The following is a 14,491-nucleotide window of genomic DNA, read 5'->3' as shown; positions in this document are numbered from 1 at the left end:
TTATGTATATTCTATTTTATTGATATATAAATAAAAAATTTTAGAGATAAAATAATATTTTAAGATAACTTTATCAGTTTCTTAATGAAAAATAAATCTTTGTATATAAATATGATAATATATAGGTTTTTCAAGATAACAATTTAACGAAACATAAATATTAAACTTTAAAATAAATCCTTAAATATAAATTGATAAGTTTATATATACCATTGCAATATAAATAAGCAATGATTATTGAAATTCCTAAAAAAAGGCGAAAGGACACATATGACTCAGTATAACACAACATCCAAACGTCAACAAAATCTTTACTAAAACATGATGAATAGCTAAGCTACTGTACTAACCTATTTCGATGTTGAAGATTGTCGGTTTCTATCCAGCACAATTGTATCTGAGCCTTAAGTATTCTTAGTATCGCAATTAAATAAGTAATTGAGTTTAGCTTTAATATCTCACTTTAGTTGGTTTTGAAAAAACGTGCTTTGTGGTTTTATATAAACTAAAGTATCTTCAGTCTTCAAATTATCTTAATGCTAAAAAAATAAACTTTATGTGGAAAGTAATGGAAGCGAGAGTTTTTTATAAAAAAAATTGTTAGACTAAAATAGAAACAGCTATTGACAAATTTTGGAGCTCTGAGTAATTTGGAGTTCCGCTCTGAGTAGTGGAGCTCTGAGTAGATTATTCAAAACATCCTGTAAAATGAGGCAGTAATGTGTTTTTATATTTGTAATCATTCTCGACACTCTTCTTAAAATTCAAAGGTAGCAACAATTTGGAATGAACTAAATAACTTCAGATATAGCAATAACCTACTGTTATTTCGGTATCCAAACGAATTTATTTGCATTAGTAAAACTAACATATGTGCTAAAGTGGACTGAAACATATATAAAACCCAGAAAGAATCTGGGAGTACCAATACTTATAATCACGTAAATTAATAGTGTTGAGAATGACGGCCAATTAGGGCATATGGGCAATCTGTTACGGACGAATGGTAGCATCACAGTCAATATCGATAACAATTTATTTAACACAGTAAGAGCATTTGGGGAATTGAAAAAGTATGGAATACGAATATGTTGTCATATGCAGCCTATTCCTATATAAAAGTAAAAAAATTCACAATATTTGAATTACTGTACGTTCCCGAAACTTAGTTTGTAACTACTGTGTTCATTATTTAAGCAAATCATTAAACGAATTAATAGACAATTGAAAAAAAAACACTAAAAAAAATGTCATACTGAAAATGAATTCCATCTTTAAACAAAAAGGAAACGTGAAAGAAGTATTAAAGAAAATAATCAATTTCAGTGGCGCTTCTAATTTGACAGGCACGAGTTCTAAACCACTTACAGTCCCAACAAATTATAAATGTACTATAAACTATTATGAAAAATCAAATCGAATAAGACCACTGATAGTGAGTGCTAGGCAATTCTCGAAACATCTGAAGTATCGAGATTAATATCTGTCTTTACAGGACACTGGTTCATAGGACGGCATAGAGCTAGACTCGGCCTAACCTGTGGTACCTCTTGCAGTGCGTGTGTACCAGCTCTTGAGGAAATGACTCCAGAATACCTGATGTGTCCGTGTCCAAGTTTGGGCAGAACTAGGTTTATGTTTCTTTTTCAATTCCCTTTTTCAATTCCCTTGACTATATTTCCAGCATGAGTATTAGCCAGATTCTTGCCTCTGGTTGGTTCTAGCTTGACCTTCTATCTACTACCCACTATTACGAGGTTTTTGTGAATTTAAAACGGCTTTTAAACTAAATGAGGAGGACTCGTCCTCCCTCCACCTCAACTAACTAACTAACTAAATAAGTCTACCACTTTAACTACTAAAACTTATTCGTCGGTTTCCCAGCACCATCTTCAACTGAACACCTTATTCGTTTCGACCATCGTCCAACATGTTTAATAAATGTTTTTATTAAGGACTTAAGTGTTCAAACTTCAATAGAGCATTTTCATTTCTGTCATATAACATCAATTATCTTGATTGAGTAAACTACTAAGACTTCATTAAAGTTAGTTTGTACTAATTTGCTTGCGTGACTAATTCGTTCCCAAATTTTAGATATTATTTACCTATACCTATTATTGACAGCATTTAATAATTTACTTAATTAAGATGTAAGTATAACTACCTGTAGAGTATGTGCCTTGTAAGTATGTATAAATGAATAATAATTGATTAAGTTAATTATAAATTTAGTGCTGACAAGCAATTTATTACTTAATTGAGAAGGATTTAAACTTTTGCATACAAAGTGACATGTAAATTGACAAATTTAATTGTGAAATTGATATAAATTTATATTAATTGTGTGTTTAATATATTTGACAGTATTTTACATATCACAAGATATAAGAAGTGAAATTTTGGAAAGCATATAATAACTTTAAAATGATTATTACTTGAATTTAAGTAAAGTAAATCATTAAAAATTCAGAACACATGAATATGCATAAATGCAAATATATTTAATGTAAAAATATTGCTTAGACTTTGATATATTTGATAGCATCATTACATGGCTCGTTAGGTCTGAAAGTGATATATTGTTTTTTTCTTAAATAAGTAAAATGTATATATTTGGAGAATAGAGGGTTTGTTTGACAGCCACTGACAATTGTGAATAGATTTTTTATTTTTTTGATAGTAGTATGTAAAATCAATTACTTAGCTTAACAAACAAATTACAAAAAAATTTAAGAATTAAAAATAAAAATATTAACTATTAATTCAATTATTTTACAGCTGACTTATGATTTTGTTCTAATATAAACAGAGCAAGAAAATTTGTTAATAATTAGAAAAATGTGCAAACATAAAAGTCAAGTACGGCTTTGGGTCAATTGGTTAAGAAGCGCTGACTCTGAGCTTCAAATTTAACAGGACACGAGTTCGATTCTTGGTACTTGCAGTTTCAAAAATAATTATTTACGAATAATTAAATATAAGAATTATTTCCAAGACCATTGATGATGGGTATTTGACAATTTACGAAACAGCTGTATGGTCAGTCAAAAATTCAATTAATTAAAATAATATAAAATTAATTTTTGTTGTTGTACTTCATTACTGTTTGAAAAACTTTTTAAAAAAATTTAATTGATAAATTTTATTTTTATATTTAAAAAATAAATTTAAATAATCGTGAAATAAAAACATATTGAAAAAAAACATTTGAGCTCATTCGGTTTTGTATTTTGTAGGAAACTCGATGTAAAAAAATTAATAATGAAAAAAATGGAAATGCTTTGATTTAAATAATGGCCTAATGTTCTGATAATCGTTTAACCTACCCTTTGAAAAAAAATAAATTTGCTATTGATGTCTGTCCGTAAAAAAAACCTTCAGAAATCTTTCCAATGAATTTAACAACATTTATTTAGCTAATAAACAGAATATTAAAGCAATCGTTAAACACTCCATTTTGTAAAATTGCTATACACCATCGCGATACGTTTTTTTTTTTTGGATTTATGCTTTTATTTTGCTTTTTCTTTTATATTCATAATAAAATAGGAAGCCAATAAAAGTAACGAGGAAGATAAGATACTTATGTATATTAAAATGATTCATAGCGCTTCTCTTATTATGTGACCTAGTGTTAGCTCTTTAAATCATTGATTTTTCCGAAAACTAAATGTAACATCTAGAAGTGATAATTTGTAAAAATCTTCTCAAAATTTAATCAAAGTAAGATTTCTCAAAATCGAACATTTCTTTTAAAAATTCAATCAAAAAGATACAAGATGCTACACAATTTCTCGTACTGTATCTGCAATTGAAAGTGAAGCAGAGATAGTTTTGCTAACAGGATATCTGCTTAAGACTCTGTGCATTTCAGAGAGGAAAACAAATTTTATTTGTGGTAAATTTGTTCACTCACATAAGAAACATACGAAAATTGAAAGCATTTGTGTGTTAGATTGAAAAATTGATTACAATTTTAAATTGTTTCTACAATCTAAAACTGTTTACATCCAACAAAAGTACTTGAATTTGTCTAAGACTAAAAAAATGAAAATACAAAATAAAGTAACAAATTTGGATGAATTTAACAAGAACTAAAAAATATTTCAAAACACATAGAAAGTACAAGTTCATTGTAGAAATCCATGGTTAAAAATGTAAATACCCTGAATTAATTATATGTTGTTAAATAAAAAATAAATTGCAGATTGAATACCTATAAACAGTATCTTACAAAAGTTTTTTTTGGAATGACCATTTTCAATCACCAAAAACCATCTCTATTTAACAGGTAAGTGATTAGTTTCTCCAAGGCAGTACAACAATTCATACTTTGATCGTCACCGGATTAACTGACTGTCTATTCAGATCTTGTCACAATATATTATTTATAAGAATTAAAAAAACTTTGAATATTGGTTAGAGAACTCTTTTGAGATAAAAGTATGATAACTTTATGGAATAAACTCAATATAAACTCCTTCAGGAGTAATACAATCAATCCAGAATAATTCATCTTTCAGTTTCAGTTTCGGCAATGATTTGGGACCAAATCTCTTTTTCTGAAACATTTTTTAAGCTTTACGAAAAGGTAATAATCGCTATTCTTAGTGTAATTAACTTAACTTTTTACTTTATCATTTGGGGTAGTGGATTTAAGTTTTTCCTTCCTGAAACGCACCCGTTGGTCCATATAGCGAACATTATAGATGATTTGTTGTTTATCAAAGTAGTCGATGAACAAAAGTCCACAAGCATCTTTAAACAAGGACAGCATAACCTTGCCAGCTGTCTGTTACATGTTTGACCGGCTGATATCTACTCAGTTGACTGCCGATTCAAGAGTAAAGTGATGCTTCCAAAATTCTTTCATAGTCAGATCCGGTGTAAAAACTGTTTTAAGATAAAAGAAGATTTTGTTAAATGAGAATATAAGCAACACAAGCATATTTTAGAAAGACGTATTTCTATGTTAAATTAAAAAATTGTTGAATACTCTTTTATAAATTCAATTAAATTATTTGACTTCGAAATTTTAAAATAAAGGTTAAATATAAGGACAATTTTTATTTATTTATGCGTTCGCTTTACTTTTTTTTGTAAATAGAAAAATAGAACAGGATTTAACCGGATACCTATTTCCTGCGGAACGGCATACTGTGACCGTGTTCTGCTGCAAACTGGCTTTATTTTAACATGAGATAGTAATCTTTTTAAAGGATGGCTTAATTGGCACCTGTTCGTGATTTGTTCACATCAGGCGGAAGCAGTTTGTAGGCTGTCATTCTCTTCGTGTCCAAAAATAACAGTGAAAAAGAATTTGGATAGTGAAACCTCTTTCAAACAAAGTCGATGTTTTGCTTCCTCTAACAGAGGTGGAAATAAATAGAGATGGAAACTTGGACCATCCTAATCTGTACTATTACTTTGTAACAAATAAGTAATTCTTCAGTTTTGCGACTATACGGTGTCGTTTCCGTTGATTATATTTCACTATTTTATTAAAAACTTAGTTACATTGCAATATTTTTCCTTGCGTTATTGTTTAAATGAAAAAAATTTAAAAATAAAAACATAAACTTTTCTAAATTACAGTACATAATTTAACATATAAACAACTTAACCAACAATTTATAGTGATTTGAGATGATTTAAGTCTAAAAATAATGATAAATTAACTTAATACATGGCTGTAGTATTTTTGACTGTAGTTTCACATACGTATATTTTTGATTAAACTACTAAATAAAAAGATAAAAATTTATCATAGTTCAGATATGTCTCCAATTGATTAAAATCAAGAGCAAAGCATCGCTCACATAGCATCGCTCTTAGTTTGTTGTATTTTATTTAAATTACACTCACTTTCATTTCACAGAAAACCATATTCAGTTCACCACAAATTCCCAAATATATCATGTTTACATATTTTTTTGACATTCTTGCAATATTTTATCCTAAGACAAAGTTTTGCTTATGTGAAAAAATGTTTAGGATGTTGTAAAGGAAAATAAAAGGAAATGCTTTTAACTGCTTATCATGAGTGCAAGTTTGTCAAGTCTAACTTTCTTAAAAGTTATGTGAAGTATAGAATTATGGGTACTCCAAGCATTTGGTATTTAAGGCAAAGAGCAGTGCAGTATTCAAAACAACTACTCAAAAAAGTTAAGTTCAGCAATTTTCAAATCATTGCATTTCAAGTAGAGATTAAAGCGAAAAGTTTGAAAATAATATTTTTATAGGATATTAAATGTCTACGCAGAATTCAAATAATTCAAAAAAGTAATTATGTTCTGCTGATATATTTATATTAAGAATAGAAACAGGAAATTAATTTCATATTTTTTCTTTTGTGTACAAAGTATTTAAAATAATAAATAAATAAATAATATATGAAAATGTTATAAATCAATAAAAATTTGCAATCCCACCTTTAAAATATACCCCGTCGAGTGCAATACAACTATGCCAGAGCTTCATAACATATAGTTTTCAACTCCTTCATCGATTTTCTCTTATGTCCGCAACCGATTCGAAACGTTTACCTCGGATTGATATTTTTAGCTACTGAAATAGAAAAAACGTTGAGCCCTACCGACTTCGTACAGTGATAACTTCGTACAGTGACATTTGTTAAGCTTTTCAACAAATTTACTTTGACAACGTTGAGTTTGTGTGATTCTGCACGATCGTGTTAACAGTTTTTGGCGAGCTTACCCACATAAACGATTAGTATTTTGTACTTATTATACCTTATTCACTTCTAGATCTCGAGCAGAAATTAATAGTGCGTGATTCCATGAAAATTAAAAAAGACTGGGAGTTAACCTTAATTTTAGAACAACTTCGATATGATTTTTCAGTTTTATCACATTTTCAAAGCTGTATTACACAGACTACAGGCCCGTTTCCATTGCATATTCGTATTCCCTTAATTCGTTGTCAGATGCAGTGTGTTTTTGTATAGATGAGATACATAGAAGCTGGGAAAATCACAAATTTTGTAAGCTATTTCTGATTTTTTTTTCACAAAAGCAGCTCTGTCGGGTCCAGTATTGGGTAATGCGTTTTGCTTTTAAAGTATCAATCAAACTTCCTGAACAGATAAATGCGTTTATGCTTTTGGTATGTTTAGAGTCTTTATTGTGTCAATTGTTTGAGTCAAAACTGTTCAAACAACATTTTTCATAGAAGGACTGCATTTGGAAACCTTTTTTGTTAAAATATGCTAATATTTTTTTTTTTGCTTAACTTTGATTTTTTAATTATTCATTAACATGAACATTAAACATTATTCTTAGAATGTGTTAGAATAAATATTGATAAGTCATTTTATTTTCGAATGCCTGTGCTTTTTTTTTAAATTGTTTTGTTATCTGTTCAAGCAGATAAGAGTAGGAATGGTCTTAAATGACATCATCATTTCTTAAGCCAACTGATAAGTCAACATATAAGAATCAAATGTCGATTTTCCAGTCCCTTCTTCTTTTGAGTGCTTATTCTGCTTCGAACATTGGTTAACATAATTAATATATATGTTTTGTCGAGAATTTCTCAAAAAAGTGAAAAAATGACCAGCTTTTTGATATTATTAATATTTATTTTTTTTATCTATTAATTTTTTTGATTTTATTAATCTATACTAGTTATTTAAAACTAGTATAGATTGGGCAAATCCCATATTATGTTAAAGTTCAACCTTTTTTAAATATAAGTATTGTGTCACATTTTCAATGAATCGGCGCAAGAGCTTTCGTTTAAAATCTAAAATGTATGGTAAAGTTATAAATATCGCAGAACACTCACAAGTATAATTATAAAAATAATTGAATAAACGTATTGGGTAATAAATAAAACTGAAATCCCACATGGTTCAGTGCTATTCATTTATAGATAAAATCGTACAGTTGATGCTATATTTTATATGTCATTTTTTCGTCATAAATTCTATATTCTTTTTATATAGTATTTACTTTAATTTATTAAATTGTTAATATATATTTCATATGTTTAAAAAGTGTTCACCGTAAAATATTAAATAATTAAGTAGCCATTGAACTTCTGTTTACACCTCAGATATATTCATTTTTAAATTAATATTAAGATTAAAAAGTATTTAAATTAATAAAAATGTTATTTTTTTTTTAATATATATTTACTTGCAAATTTTATGTATTAAATACTTCATTATAATGTGGTATATTTAAGGTAACCCAATGATTATCTGACAGCAAATAATTTGATACTTTAATCTGCCATTACGAATATAATTACCTGTCAATTTATTAATAACTTTGTCAATTAGTACATATCGCTTTGAGCTCATGTTAATAATATTAACACTATTAATAATTGAATACAAATTAATAAAATTCGAACTCATAATTAGTGGTAATCTTCACCACAACTTCATTAAAACTATATTCTGTTGATTAAGATTCAGTTTTTTAAGAGAATAATTTAAAATTTATGCAAGCATTTATTTGAAAACTTTATAAGCCCTTCATACTTTTAAATAATAATAAATAATAATGTATGAGTAACAAATACATAAACTTCTGGACGAGCACATGATAAGGAGAGCAAAGGTAAGGTGGCGGAACTTAACCACCTGTAGAACAGCTAGAATTATGTGTAGACACATATACGAAGAAAAGTACACCAAGAATGTTATATCGTTTAACCGAAGGAACTGTAGAACATTAATTGGTGTGTTAACAGGACACTGTTCGGTTGCATCACATGCCCGAAAACTAAACCTAATTCCCAACGATGCTTGCAGGAAATGCAATGAGCCGGATGCAAAGGAAACTCTAGAGCATCTGATGTGTAATTGCCCGGCTCTCTCGAGAACTCGATAAAAATACTTGGGAGCTTTCAGTTTTGCAGGACTGGAGTACATACCTGAGGTTTCTGTTGGAATCTTAATAAATTTTGTTAATGAAACGCGCATCCTAAGTGATGCATACAATCGCTAAAACAAGACTCTGATCTGGTTTCGCAATGGACCTTAGTGGTCTACGCGTGGCCTTTTTGGCCTGCCAGCATAATCTAATCTAATGTATGAGTACACATTTTCTATTATTTATTTTTAATATGATGAATGACTTAATATATGAAAATATTTAAGAAAATAAAAATATTTGTACAATACAATACAAAGAGCTTAAAATATGATTTAAAAGAAAAAAGAAAATTTTGATTAAAAATATGTTAAAACAAAAATATCGAATATATACATATTTATTTCACTTTATATATATATTTAATTTCCTTACGAGAAAGGGAATGCAACTCCTTAAGAAAATTCATGGTTAATTTGTTATTATTATCATTGCTTTTGCCAGTTTGCAAATTAATGACAACGCAAAGAACAAGGATTGCAAGGACCTTGCACAGATTGCAATTTTAACAAAATATGCACATAAATTTTAAACGTTTTACAATGCAAAGAATTTATTTCCCTGATGATTATGCGAACCTCTGCACATGAATAGAGCAAAAGTTCGGAATTGTGAAATTGTAAGCGTTCCTCATATGGAGAATATTTTAAGTTTTAGTTGCTCTTATAAATATTATTTAAAATATGCGCATATAAATATGAAATTAATCTATATTTTTTATATATTGATAACCTCTCACAAAGACAATGTGCACTTTGTTGTGGATTAAATTAATATTCTATTTCATCATGCAATATGCAAATTTCATTTTAATTATATTCTGTTTGGTTTAGAATAGTTGAGAGTTCACTTTTTTAAATGTTTTGAAAAATTTGAAAATTTGAAAATTGTAAATTAGTTTTTATTTTTATATAGTCGTCTATATAAGTATTGCCGACGTTTCAAATTTAGTTTGTTATTCTTCAGGGTGGAGTATTATTACAACTTACAACCTCTGTTTTCTTGATATTATTTAATTTTAATTCATTTGAAATTATAAGCACCTAGTATATATTGGGTGAGTATAAAATATTTACTATTCCTTTTAGAAAAATTCGTTTTTTCTCTAAAAACATAGCTTAATAAAACAGTTGCTATCGTTTTTCCAATCATTTTACACCATTTCCTGATTATAACAACTGTCTCTCACTAAAGAATTTTAGGAGTTCTCTCTAAAAAACGTATGCAAGTGCTTTCGCTGCCCTTCTTTGAGAAGAAACATTATTGTATATTCTCTTAACATTTTATTAATATATTTGGTTTATTAGATATATATGTGATTTATTTTATTTATGTTGAAGCCATTTGAGGTGAGTACTTGAGCAACTTTTACTCTTTCTTAACTCGAGGTATTTTCAAAACCCCTCTTTACGCCTTGACTGGATCATTGTTATTCACTTTATCAGATTATGCAATAATTGACCTCAGATCTACATACTCTTCGAGGGGCCCATAACCATTCTGAGATTTGATTTATAATACCTTTTTAGTTTAAAAATACACAATTTTCATCATTATATCAATATGATACCATAATCAAATTTTAAACAGATTTTTAAATGTAAGCTCCTAGCTTATACACACAAAATCTGTCTCAAGATCAAGAAAGCTGATCTCAAAAAAACAAATAGAAATCGTTTTAGTTTTAATTTCTTTTCATTTAAAATATTGTCCTTCCAAGTCTATACAGTGCTGAAAACGTTCAACGAAATTATCTAAACATTTTTTATACTCAACAGTCGAAATTACTTTGAGTAAGTCGGCCGAACCGTTTGAAGTTATTTTCTTCACCGGATAATGTTGGGACATTTGGAAAATGGCTATATATCACATAAGGTCTATGTTATTAAGAATTAAGAAAAAACTTTACAATACTGAACTGTCAGAATATGTCTTTTTTGTCAGAATATGTGACAAAAAATGGACTCAGGCCAATCATTTTTCTAAATTTTTGATTAAAATTCGATGAGTTGTATTTTTCGATTTCCTGTTTCCTTATCGCAAAGACCTATAAATACGTAACGTCCACTTTGTAAAATTTTCGTAACTTTTTCCACTCGAAAAAGTGGTCGAGCGTTACTCCATTATCATTGTCTTCAAGGTCCTTACCAACGTCACGGAAGTGGCTAAATCCACAGAAAACCTGTATATATGTGATTATCGTTCATTCTCGTACATATTCAGTTTGTTGTTTCTAAAACACTGACATAATTTAAAGAAAATGCAATATTTTATTTGTCGAAAATATGTACAAAGTATGATATAAGAAAAAGTGCTCAATCACACCAAATTTTGACAATAAGTGGATAAAGTATACACCATTTACCAGTCGTTATGGATTCTTAGATATTCTTGTGCTAAAAATTTTTATGGAATCAGGTCCAGTGCATCCATGACATACTGTATATATTACGTTGGGCAAAAAATATGTTATGGGTTTTAATAAAAATTAACTAAAAAGTATTTTCAAAATGATTTTATTACTTTATATATTTACCATAATTTCGATAACTTTCAGCTAATATACTATACAGAATAGAATCAATTTTATAAGTGATACTAATTTAATACTAAAAAGCAGAGCATTGTGAATATAACTGAATTTTTGTGCTGAATATATTATATAGGAAGTATACAAAAAATATGTTTCTGCAAATGCAAACTTTTCATATAATATTATATATTTATTGAAACCTATTTTTCAACTTTTTTCTTAATTTAAACTCAAAATTTGTTAGTTTTCTAGTAAAAAAAGCACAAAATTTAACAAAAACTATTTTAATAAATTTAACTTCAATATTTTATCTTAGATTTATTTCCTTGTGCAATATTATGTCTTTAAATATTTTTATTTATTTTTTTTTAAACATCAAATCAAAAAAGGCAATAAAGTCAGAGTAAATAGAATATACTAAAGAATTTACGACAAATATACTTTACTTTTACAGAAGTTAATTCAATCAATGATCTTGTAAAATATAAATACCAATTTAATATACCCAAAAAGTTTTAAAATGTTCCCCACTCTGTCATTGACAAAATTCAATCAATGACACCCTTCACAAAACAAATACGAGTAGAATTTTTCTAAGTATAAACCAAACATTGAGATATAAAGAAATCAAATAATCGCTACAATCAGGTAAAGTGGACACTATATTTCTTTAAAGCACATCCTTAAGCCTTTGTCAATTTAAGATGCAAAAGAATTTCTATGAGATACTTTTCTAAAGGTAGAAAATGTAGAAAACTCGAATGGAATAGATTATAGGTAAAGCAATTCAAGAAATAAAAAACTGAAAAAGTATATGGCAACTTATTGAAAGCGTTAGAGTTTGGAATGCTTGCATTTTATTCAAGGTGCATGAGAATGAAATGCATTGATGGAAAACTAAAAAATATAGAGAAAAATTGTATTTGTTATAATGTGAAGCATTTGAGAAAATTTATTGATCTTTTCTAGAAAATTGTGTGTATTCTAGGTATTTGCAGAACTATGCAATAAGTAAACAAGCTTGCGAATTTGAAAAAAAAATATTTATTAAGGAAATCGTGTTGAAAGTGTGAAAATTCTTTAATCGATAAAGAAGGATTTTATTTAAGAAAAAATTCAATATTAGATGCTTTAAATGCTTTTAAAAACTTTTTATAATAAATCTTTATCTTACCTTTTAAAATTTCTCTAAAACAATTTAATAAAAATCAACAGATGCTATTTTAAATTTTATTTATTATTATTAAATTTTCTTAATAAGTAAATTCGTAACACCTCAGGTTTATATTAATGTAGGCCACATAGACCTAAGACATCAAATCAGTTAAAAATAAATGTTAAAAAAGACATGGATAAATTTCTTTTAAAATATAAAGAAACAGTAATTTAGCAGTTAGAAGTGTAAAAAATAATTTATCAATACAATATATTATTACTTATTTCATTAAATTTTTAATTTATTTTCACCTTTTATTCAAATAAATGAAGAAACATACTTGCGTTATACTTGATTGATGAATATATATTAAAATTGCAATTTTTAAATTTTAAAACCATTAGCTTCAACAAAAATCATAATGAAATCAAAACAAATCGACTTAGGTATATTTTAATTATAATATTACCTATAAGTATTTGTGTACCAATTATAAGTACCACATATGTGAACCATACAGGAACTTCAGCATAAATATATGGAAACTATAATAATACATACTGTTCATCTCCCACGTTAATTATGCCATGCGGAACGCCAGGTTTAGGCATATTTAACTCACAAATGCACTTCGAAGACACAACGAGCTCAACTGCAAAGCTGCTCTGCTATAAGCAGCTAATTCGCTCCCTACTTATCTACGCCTTCCCCATTTGGCATGGTATCTCGTCCGCCCAAACTGACAAAATCCGCCTATTTTAGCTAAAGCTTCTTCGACATTGCACCAACTACAAGCGCAAGCCTAACGGCAAGCACTGCTCTAATAAGCACTTGCTTTCTGGCTTATTACTAGAATGAAATTACCACTCTGCTGTGGTAATCTTCTTTCTTCATTCCTAAGAGGTGATTTTAGTGGGTTCAAGTCTCATACTGTGGCTGTTGATGCTTTCCACCTACTGCAACAAAAACAAACTCTTTAACAATATGTTACAATTTGTGATGGTGATATGTAATTTAACTGCACTGTTTAATAAATAATTATAAGAATTTATCATTAATGAGAAAAATAACTTTTCTCCTAACAATATGCTATTGAAACCTCAACTAAAAAATACCTTCATCAATATAAGAACCAATGATATCTATATAAATGATTGAAATTGTTATATATCTTAGGAAAAAAATTTTATTTATCTCTGTAATATATTCAAAATAGATTCACCTGCTTTTATTTAATTTATTTGGTTTCTCAGAACAAGATTTCATATGTTAAATTTATGTTACTTTACAAGAGTGAACTCTCTATAAACAGATTTAGTAATTTTGTATTCATATCTAATTTATCAAATAATTAGCCTTATACAAATATATGTAATTAAATTTAATAAAAATAAAACCAATATTAATCAAATATAATTAACCGCAATCTGACAAGAAATTAAGTATTCAAGTCAAGATATTTGCTCTGTTCTCGGTACACCACGACGTATACGCAACTTTAATTAATTTAACTGATAAATGTTTTGCCTGCCGTATATATTTCAATATCTGTTCTATTTACTCTAAAAGGAATTAAATAAATTTATACCTTTAAGCTAAATAAGCCCAAGTGAACTTCGAAAGTATAGAAAGGATATAAAAAATTAAAATGGTCAACTTTAATTGTGTATTCCGCGCCTGCGGTGCCAATTTATACAAAACGTGTAAAGGAAATTAAGTGTTACTTAGATGGAATGTTTTGGTATTATTTAATTTCCATTTTCTAAAAGCATTTATACTGTGCGAAAAAAAAATAATAATAAGACAGTACTTAATATAAATTAACTCAGTTTTCTTATAAATAAACTGTTTTTTTAATTTTTCAGGTATTAAAGAAAAGAAATTAAAAATTCTTTA

The sequence above is a fragment of the Teleopsis dalmanni genome, chromosome 2, assembly GCF_002237135.1.
Source record: "Teleopsis dalmanni isolate 2A chromosome 2, ASM223713v2, whole genome shotgun sequence".
NCBI classification, from domain to species: domain Eukaryota; kingdom Metazoa; phylum Arthropoda; class Insecta; order Diptera; family Diopsidae; genus Teleopsis; species Teleopsis dalmanni.
The sequence above is the reverse complement of the archived record's forward strand: the minus strand, read 5'-3'. Positions refer to the sequence as shown.